Raw genomic sequence first — 10643 nt, 5'->3', positions numbered from 1 at the left:
ACTACCCCACAGAACAGAAGGAGTTGGACCAAGTCCTAAACCACGAACATACCCACTTTTTTCATTTACCAACACCTGGGAATACACATCACCCTCTCAAGCAACATTACGAGGAGATTGCTCAGTAGATCTCTCACTATTGCTCATCCTTTCATTTATCATTTCCTGACCATAGAATACACAATAAATCCATTTTGGAATTCATGAATAGGAAAAAATACACATTGTTTGACGTAGTCATCAAACCCCAAAAAAAAAGAATAAATCTTACGATTGTCTTGACAGAATCATCATCCAGTGGCCTACCATCCTTATGTTTTTTATGAGTTAATAGGAAAATTTCTGCTCGTGTAGGCTCTATCCCGTTTACAGCCTAATACAATAAAAATGATATCATATATGCATAACAAAAAAAGCTTAAAATATTATAGTTTGTAGTTTTCACAGGTTCACCTGCTCATTCATCAAGGTGGCAATACTTTTTGATCCTCCTGTGTGAGGCATCGTTTGCTTGGACCTATTGTTTCTATTTGCTTGCGTACGTCTCTGTCATTGGATATTAAAATGATATCTTATAAATTTTAAACAAAAATTGAGCATACCTAAAATCAAAACTCTTTAAAAATGTGCAGATTAGGAGAATTTTCAAGGTTGATACCTTAGCTTTATCAGAAAGCCAATAAGAGAAAAGACCACTCCATTGATCCCTCGTTATACGACTTGGTCTATTTTTTAGTAAAGCATCTTTAGTCTTATATTTTTGGCATATTCACCCTTTAAATTGCACTTGTAATTTTTCCATTTCTTTCCGAGTGACTTAAGACCCACACTTCTCCACGTTTTGGGATAGAGAACTTCTTCTACAAAAATATAAGCCAATATTTAGAAGATAAAATCATGTATAAAAGATTAAGCATGTTCACAAATAATAATAATAATAATAATAATAATAATAATAATAATAATAATAATAATAATAATAACTATTCCATACCCTTGAAAAATCCACCAATTTCTTCTTTTCTTCGTTGTCAAAATTTCTCCAATTATCTATATGTAAAGGTGTTAGTTCTGGAGTTCTGGCAATAATTCCTAGAAAGCTAGCAAGCTTTCGACCCTCTTTCCCAATGGCTTGGTTACGATTATTAAACGGCACATCAATTATCTTCCCCATCGGAAGTTTCCAAATATCTTTCAATAAAGTAGGCCCACGAATTTTTTTGCTTCTGAATTACCTAGAATGAAAATGAGAACAGAACGTTAGATAGTACAATAGCTAGAACAACTATTTACTTTGCACATACTAGAAGAATTATTTACTTTGCACTTATGAGCAATTAAAATAATAACTTCTACAAAGTCGACAATACATAATAGAAAAGGTGGGGAATAAAAATAAAATGTAAAGCAAACTCTCAACTCAAAGAACAGTCGGTAACATAAACTTAAAAATGCCATATCAACATAATTAAGGAACTTCAAATTGGCAAGTGAAAGGCTTACCATTTACCAATACATAGGTACAATATATATCTTCAAACTCCATCTGATCAAAGTATCTCAACAACCCCAAAATAACAGGATAAAAAAACTTTCAAGAAAATATAAGGAATTAAAATGTAATTAAGATAGAGTTTAACAATCTTGAGTAATAATTAAGGGAAAGTAATTAAGAGCACTGGAACACGACTATTGTTAGGCTGCGATAGGAAGCTCAAGAAATCAAATTGAAAGATCTTTACAAGGTATTCTAACAGAATGCAAGGATGGATACTAAGAAGCTTGAAATTCAAAAACATGACAATACAGGTGGGAAGACAATGCTGTGATTTTTGGACAAGCAATACACGTGATCAGGTAATTAATCTCTATGTCGAAATATACAGTGTAATCATATATGGCATCATGAGTTCAATTGATATCAGTAAAGATTCTAGGTACTGGACTGTAATGGACAAACAAGTCTATTATATTACTCAAAATGCTCGATGGTTTCCAGCCATTGATAACTAACAAGAAACTAATGGGTACTGACTGTCGAAGGATTCTATATATTGCTAACAACCCACGTTGTTTCTTAACAAATGAATGAATTACTTTGGTTGAGAGTCCTATTGGCTATTGAGCTTTTAGATGGTGAAAAGTAGCCTTAGAAAATATACAGAGGAACCAATTCACAAAATAATACCAGAATAGAGGAGGAAACAATTCAATCAATTGATAGTCAATTAACAACAGCCAGATATCACAAACGACTTAGCAAAAACATAAAAAGCTATACTTTCACAAATTATTACTAAGTTGTTGTTCAACAGCCCCTGGCTTATCGCTCTTCTTCGTCGAACATGTTCCACGATACCAGAGACTAACATGGATATACAAGAGATTAATATGCCAATTCCTATTCTTTCTATAGGTCTAAGCCTTACTTGTCTTCCGTTTATTTTATATGCCAATGGAATGAGCATGCGGTCATAGATAAGTATCCTAATTGTTGTAGCTCATTCATAGTATTTAAGGTCATATTATTACTAAAAGATCCACTCGCACATCGAGCTCCGAGTTAACAAAATGCATATCGTTACCTTCAAATAGTCAAACAGAATGAGACTTTGAACCAAAACGTGGCGCCTAAAACTAGGAACTTTCAGCTGAGACTAAAAGAACGATAAAAAATAATATGCCATTAAATTTGGCAATGTTGGAGAATAATGGAAAAAGGTAAGGGACAATCGTGTGAAGAATGGTGCACAGAAAAATCTAGTACAAGGTCAAACTGGTAAGGAAATTGTTCCAGTGGTTTCTAACAGTGTGCAACAGGTTTAAACTACTGAAGGTGTTCATCGAGCTACTGAGATTTCTGGAAGGGAGATTGTGCCAATTTCTGGGCAGGTCCAACAAGATCAAGGTCACACAAGGAATGAAATAGTCATAGCTACTTGGCAATTGCAGCAAAATGATGTTAGTACAAGGAAAGAGATGGCCCTTGCAGGTGTAGTTAATAATCAGCAAATCCAAACCTCTAACAAGTTTGCAATGTTAGAGGTTCAAGATGTGATGAGGAGAACAATAACCAATTGATTATGGTAGAAGGAAGTGCTGAACCTAGTAGTCCTACTACTAATCTCAATGCAGGTGGGAGATTAAATCCTAAGGCAGCTGTTTTTACCCCTAAATCTACTGGGGTTGGGAGTACATCAAGGAAAGGAAAAGCTGGAAACATTACTGGGAATGAGAGTGCAATAGTTGAGGGTGTACAAAAGGAATCCACAACAGCATGGGTTAATAGAGCTTTTGCAGACAATCCTATTACAACCAATCAGTCCCGTCAAGAAATCCCTTATCAGGCTACTGATATAGATGCAGCATTGAAGGAGTCCAATGTTAATGAAAGATTACAATTAAGTGGAGGAAAAATATGGAGTCAGCAAGTTGAAGAGGATCTAGAAGAATGAACTATCGAGAACCATAAATTTACTGCTTGTAAGATATTTTATGTTAAAGGTTGTCATTATATGAATTCGAATAAGTCGTCATTCCTAACCATGATGACAGAAAAGAAACAAAAATACTACAAGACAAGTTGCTTAGTCGACAGTGACAAAGTTCCAGTTTGGATTAATTTCTAGTCAGCCTTTCGAATACAAAATACCATTATGCACCTAACTGTAATATAAAAGACCAAAGCCTCTTAACTATTTGCTTTCTAAATTGCTTCCTGAAGACTAAAGTGTAGCCTAAAATGCATCCAGAAAAGGAAACAGATAGGAAGCAGATCATGTCCAAACGTATCGTCTTGTGCTTTACACTTATAATACTCTGTCGCAGATGTTTGTTTTCTTTCATTAAACACTCTGCTTATTGCTATATTTAAGGTTGCCATTTCAGAATTGGGATGAATCACTGTCTTCAAACACTATCAAAGTGATTAAACGAGAGTTTGTTGGAAAAGGCAACGCCAATTTAAACAATCAAGCATCATCAATCAATTGTAAATAAATCTACATAAACAATCGAGCAAAAGGATCCTCTGTAAAACAATCCATATAATCAATCGAGCAGCATCAACCATCAATCCATTGTAAATCAATCCAAATAAATAATTGAGCAACATCAATCCACTGTAAATCGTTCAGTCCATATAAAAATCGAGCAGCATCAATCAACGTTGTATTGCAAAAATATTTCAATCGACCAATTTAACAGGCGAAGAAGAGAAATTAACAGGGGAAGCAGAGAAGGTCACAGGAACGAGAGAACTTACCTGGAAAAGAATCGACGACGAGGTACTGGAAATTGACGCAGCAACAATCTAGGTTTTCCTATCGTTCAATGCATATAAAAATCGAGCAGCATCAATCAACAATGTATTGCAAAACGATTGCAAGCAACCAATTTAACAGGGGAAGAAGAGAAATTAACAGGGAAGAAGAGAAGGTCATAGGAACGAGAGAACTTAACTGGAAAAAAATCGACGATGAGGTACTGGAAATTGACGCAGCAGCAATTTAGGTTTTCCTATTCAATTGACGGTATCCGTTTCTATTAAAGGGAAATATGTTTTCCTAGTTCCTACAAGTTTCTAATTGGAGGGAACGATAATTGTCGTCCAAAAAATTTGGAGGGAATGTTGTTTTCTTTTTGTGGGAGGGAAACGTTAAAATAATAAAAAATTAAATTCAATTAGTAATTTTTAGCGGCAATTGTATTTTTATTGTCGATAAAAGGATATCTTTTACTGGCTAATGCTCATGTGCCGCTAATTTTTCAGCTTAAAGAATTTATTAGCAACAATTGCCTTATTGCCGCTAAATAATTACCGCCAAAGGTCTTTTTTGTAGTAGTGAGTCCAAGGAAAATATTATTTGGAGATTACAAGGATTATGCTATTTCAAACAAGTGATGAGTAAATTCGTGTAGATGAGATGGGAAGCAAGTCAAAGAAAATGAATTTTCGTCCAAGTTTGACATGTTGGGATAAAATTCGGTCTAAGCTATAATACCCCGTATTTTTGAACTAGTGTCATACAAGGTACCATATAACCATGATAGTAAGGTGTATTAAAAGTGAGTAGTATTTTAAGTAATTTGAGACAGTTCTTAATTATGTGGATAATTAACTAATGGTGGGAATAATTATGATTAATTGGATAAGGACCATGTTGGGGCTACCACTTGGCGTTAACTAAGCCAAAGTGGCATCCATATAATGATGAGTCATAAAGACACATTAAGGCTTGCCTACACATAAAGTGTCTTTGGATAAAGACTTTAATTTGGATTCTTTAGTAATAACATGATGTATGGATTTCACAATTAAGATATGGAAACTAATGTATGGAATTCACATGAATTCTTTACAAAGATTAAATGGAAAAGTAATTTTCTTTAGCAATTCATTAAGAGATACAAGGAAACGTTATTGTCCAGTAAGGAAACCATATAAAGTTTGATCAAATTCACCAAAATGTGATATTCTACATCTACCAAGTAGCAATCTTCAACAAGGAATTCATGCGAAGTTGTACAGATTTTTTCCTACTTCGATCCTCCATTACGTATTTCATCACAAAAGAGGTGTGTTATAGGGATTGTCAAGAGGACCGGCTTAGGTATATTAAGGTTATCCCTCTTTTCTTTTTGGCATGATCCCTACGAAATAAACGAAACGAGCAAATGCACAACTTTTATAAATGACTCTATTCATACAAATCCTAGGGGTGTCTATATTCTTGATTCTCCATGTTAATTATTATTATATCTTTTGTTCATGGGTCTCAGAAAAATACGTATTTGATCAAGTTTATCCAAAAGGCACATTGATTTTTATGGCAATACGAGAAAATCTTATTAACGAATTTCTTATGCATCTCATGCATTTATACAGGTACATTGACCCATGACCAGATGACGTTATATACGTGTATATACGTATATTATACGTATATGGGATATGAAAAAGGTTACGGCGTTATATACGCACCACCACCTGATCAGCTGGTATACGTTAATGATTTGTCCACAATGGTCGAGATGATATGATGAGATGCCCTCAGAGGCTTGATGATGTTATGAATACATGTACCTATGCACGACATGACATTCATACGCATATGCATGACACTATAAGTACTTCATAATTTACAGAATTATCCAGACTTACATGTTGAATCATTTACTCTATATTTCTTCTATGTCTGTTATGTACTTATTTATTTGTCTTATATACTTGGTACATTATTTGTACTGGCGTCCCTTTTGCACGGGGACGCTGCGTTTTATGCCCGCAGGTTCTGATAGACAGGTCGAGAGTTCTTCAAGTAGGCTATCAGCTCAGCGAAAGATGTTGGTGCGCTCCTTTTGCTCCGGAGTTGCTTATTTGGTCAGTATAATTTAGACGTGTATTTTTTGGTATACGAGGTCCTATCCCGACCTTTATGATAAGTATATACTCTTAGAGGCTTGTAGACAGATGTCATGTATACGGATGCTTGTATGGTCCTGTCAGCCTATGTTTCGAGTTTACAAAGGATTATGTCAGCCTTATAGGCCCGTACGTCATATGTATAAGTCGGTATATCAAGTTGAGTATTTCCTCATGTTTTATTCTACTTATCTCACGATAATCTTTCCATCTCATTTACCTATAAGGGTATGATCCGAAAAGATACGTTATATTGGTACTCGGTTGAGTAAGGTACCGGGTGCCCATCGCGGCCTATTGGTTTGGGTTGTGACAAGTGGTTAGAGTGTGTTCTAGGGAGGTGGCTCACATTACTGGAAGGATAATCCTGGATCCAATCATCATTGGAAAAACACATATCTAGTCTTTAGGATTAACTGATTCTTATCTCATGTTAGTCCAAGTGTATTTACTCCCCTTAAAACTTAAGTCAATGAGCTTACAGTGGTTCAGGCAGTGCCAAAATAGGTGAGCTCTTGGGGCAGAGATGCAGTTTCCCCTTACTAGCCAGCTCCCCTTATAACCATCAGAGATAATTTTAAGCTGATCCTATAGGGCCCTTCTGTTAGCATAAGTGTTACTAGCATAAATAGTAGTGAAAAACTAAGGGGTGGAAGAGGGAGTTACCTTGACCATGACATTGATTCCCCAGGGAGTGGTGGAGACTTCATCAATCTTTAGCATGTCATTTTTCCACATATTGACAATGCCTCCTGATAGGCCTACAACAGGGTTTTGAATTTGCCCTGTGAATCCCAACTCCTGAATGAGGTGCTTCTGCTCAATCATCCTTGTTTCCAAGAGGACCAACATGGCATATTTATGCATGTTAACCATCTCTGCACAATATCTCCTAAATTCCCCATTGTTAATCCCCTTAGTATTCCATATTATGAAATTCATCGGTTACCTTGGGTTGGTTTGTAGCTTTCTTTTCAGGCATTTGGATTTCCTCTTCACTGTTTGTCTTTCTAGGTTCTCCATCCACTGATGATTTTGGGGAGTTAACTGGGTCATTATTGGTTTTAGGTTAGTTGAGTCTCTTGAGTTTGTCTCTAAGGCTAGTCTTAGGCTTATCCCACGTATTACCATGCTTCTTGGGCATAGTACGATAAATATTTCTCCCTCAAGCCCTCTGAACTCTATTATTTCTCCTGTTGTAGAAGCATAACTTTCGTCTTTGGCACTCCCAGCCTTGCTATTATTTCCTCTAATTCTATGTTGGTGGCTTCTAGGTGCTCGTGGACATTTTCTAACCCTATCTTCGGAGATGGGGTCCTTGTCCTCACTGGTGTCCATAGGAAGAAGAATGGGCTGGGGATCCCCTCCCCTGGAGAGACTAGTGAGAAGAAGGGGAAGACATGGCTTATCTGTTGCATTAGAAGACTTAGCTGATCTATTGTCATTGTTTGTTGGCTTAGTGCAAACTGAGCTTGCATGAGATTTGCCAACCACAGTTGGTGCCCATAATTCAGCAAGGCATGGTTGAGGTTGACTATGACTAGCTATGCCGAGTAGTGGGGGTTTTGAATTACTACTAAGATGGGTATTGTCCCTATCGAGAAGTTCAAGGGAAAAAAATACCTTGCAGTGCCATCTCCAACCATGAGGTTGGAATGTGATCCATAGAGAGTGGGGTGGATGGAACCTTTATCAGATTTGGATCCTCCCTTTGGTTCTGCATGTTGCTGCTGTTTGTTGGGTTGTTTTGTTCCTCCTCCATTGTTAGTGTCTGGAAAGATAATGGAGTTTACTTTTTCAGATGTGCCCTCATTTCCCTTTAAGAAAAGGTCTTCTCCGTTGGGTTTCCATGCATGAAAATTTCACATCATTAGAAATCTTTGAGAGCCGACGATGTCAGTCAAATTAGTAGAGAGAGAGTGATGATGGGACACAGGGTTGGTTATAATGTGAGAGGGAGAGAGAGATTAATTAAATCCTTCTCCCTTTGCACTGTGTTAGTGGTGTTGTTAGAGAAAACAAGTGTAGCCCCATTGGTAGACCCCAGAATTTGATCTGTGTCAGCACAGTGGGTATCATATTTAGGATTGCATTTGGGGTATTTTTCATACCCAAAATGGGTGTATGTTTTCCCCCTTGGGTTGCGTGCGATGCGTTAAGTGTGTAAGTGATGGGGCACATGCCCTGTGTGTGCTCTATACTCGGCACATGCTATGAATTGTGCAGTCGGTTTGGGCTGTGCGTTGTAGGCTCAGACAGTCGTATCGTGGGCACATGTGGCCTAAGATGCCTATCTTGATGGGGCCTATCTATACGAGGCCCGTGTGGCTTGCTTTGGGCCTGTTTCATTTGGCCCAAAATTCCCAAAGCCCTAGCGTCGCCATGTTCCACAGTTCTGTTGCCGCCCTCAAAATCATATAGGCTACTAAATATGGAGAATTTACCTGAATCTGATGGTCGCTTTCTGCTCCCTGCTTTGTTCTTTGTTGTCTCCGGTCATATCTGGGTTTTGAAAACTTCCGTTCTCCCTTGTCGTTTTGCTTTCCGTGGGAATTCCACCACTTTCCAGTCATCATCTTCGTTGGTTGACGATGTCTTCGTTGTGTTCTTCACCCTTATCTATCACTGATTTGGGAATTTCTTGAGTATATGACCCAATCGCCTACACCCCTGGCACATGTTGCCCTCCATTTTCGTACTCAATTGGTTGTTTATGTTTCCTAATGAGTACCATCGTTTGTAGCACTTCCTTGGTAGGTACCTGGATGCAGATTCGTGCATACCTGCCTCTTAATGTAGCAGAGGTGCACGTATCAATTTTCAACAAACCTCCAACCCTTTTCCCTACCCTTTCCAGGATCTCTTTATCATAGAACTTTTTGGGTAATTGGGGTAGTCAGATTCAAATGATGATGGCATGTATTTTTTATTCCACCGGAACAAAGTTTGGTTCCCAATTTCTGACGGAGAGCAAGTGTCCTATTACGAACCATGGGCCTTCGTGTAATGCAGTCATCATGTTATCTTCCATTTTAAATTTCACCACAAAGAAATCCTAGCCTAGATCTATCAGTGTTAGTTGTTCACTAGGATTCCTTAGGTGCTGTAATTTGTGTTTCAATAGGTGGTGGGGAATTTTCTCTCTAGGGATCTTGATGATTAATGAGAAATGCCATGGGTGGTAGAGTCTGTTCTTTTGTTCTTGGATGAGAATGATAAAGTTGATAGAGCAAAGGTTAACGTAATTGCTAGGCTCCTTCCACCGATTTCTGTGAAGAGCATAAAGAGTTTTTTGGGACATGCTAGATTCTATAGAAGATTCATGAAAATCTTTTCCAGCATTACCAAGCTGTTGACTGCATTGCTAGCGAAGGATGTCAAGTTCGTTTTCACTGTGGAATTCTTAAGAGCATTCGAATTGATAAAAGAAAAGCTTGTGAGTGCTTCTATTATAGTGACACCTGATTGGAGCCAGCCATTTGAAATAATATATGATGCTAGTGATGTGGCTGTGGGGACAGTTCTGGGAAAAAAAAAAGATGTTTAGGCCCATCTACTATGCTAGCAAGATGTTAAATGATGCTCAAGTCAACTATGCCACTACTGATAAAGAGTTATTTGATATAGTCTTTGCTTTTGACAAGTTTAGATCATATTTGGTGGGGAGTAAAGTGATTGTACACGTTGTTAACTCAGCCATAAAATACTTGTTGAGTAAGAAGAAGTCTAAGCCGCGTCTGATGCGGTGGGTGCTATTGCTCCAAGAGTTTGACTTGGAGATCAAAGATAGGAAGGGAACAGAAAATCAAGTTGTTCATCATCTATCTCGACTTGAGAGACCTCATGTTGAAACAATTGAAATAAGGGGAAAGTTCCCTGATGAGCATATTTTCTCCATTGTTGCGGCCTTCGAAAGACCAACTTTTTGGCTAGTAGATGGTTTCCTCAAGACTACTCTCATGATCAAAGAAGGAAGCTTCAAGGTGAGGTAAAAAGTTATTTTTGGAAGGACCTTTTCTTGTTTAAACTGTGTGCATATGGTGTGATTTGAAGATGTGTGCCTGAAGGAGAGATGACAAGCATTCTTTCTCACTATCATGATGGAGCAACCGGAGAATATTATGGTAGAAATCGCACTGCAGCAAAGGTCATGGAAGCCGGTTTCTATTGGCCTACTTTGTACAAAGATGCACAGGCGTATGTAGCTGTATATGACAAG

Source organism: Nicotiana tabacum, chromosome 16 (genome assembly GCF_000715075.1).
Source record: "Nicotiana tabacum cultivar K326 chromosome 16, ASM71507v2, whole genome shotgun sequence".
In the NCBI taxonomy this organism is placed as follows: domain Eukaryota; kingdom Viridiplantae; phylum Streptophyta; class Magnoliopsida; order Solanales; family Solanaceae; genus Nicotiana; species Nicotiana tabacum.
This window is presented reverse-complemented; position numbering follows the sequence as displayed.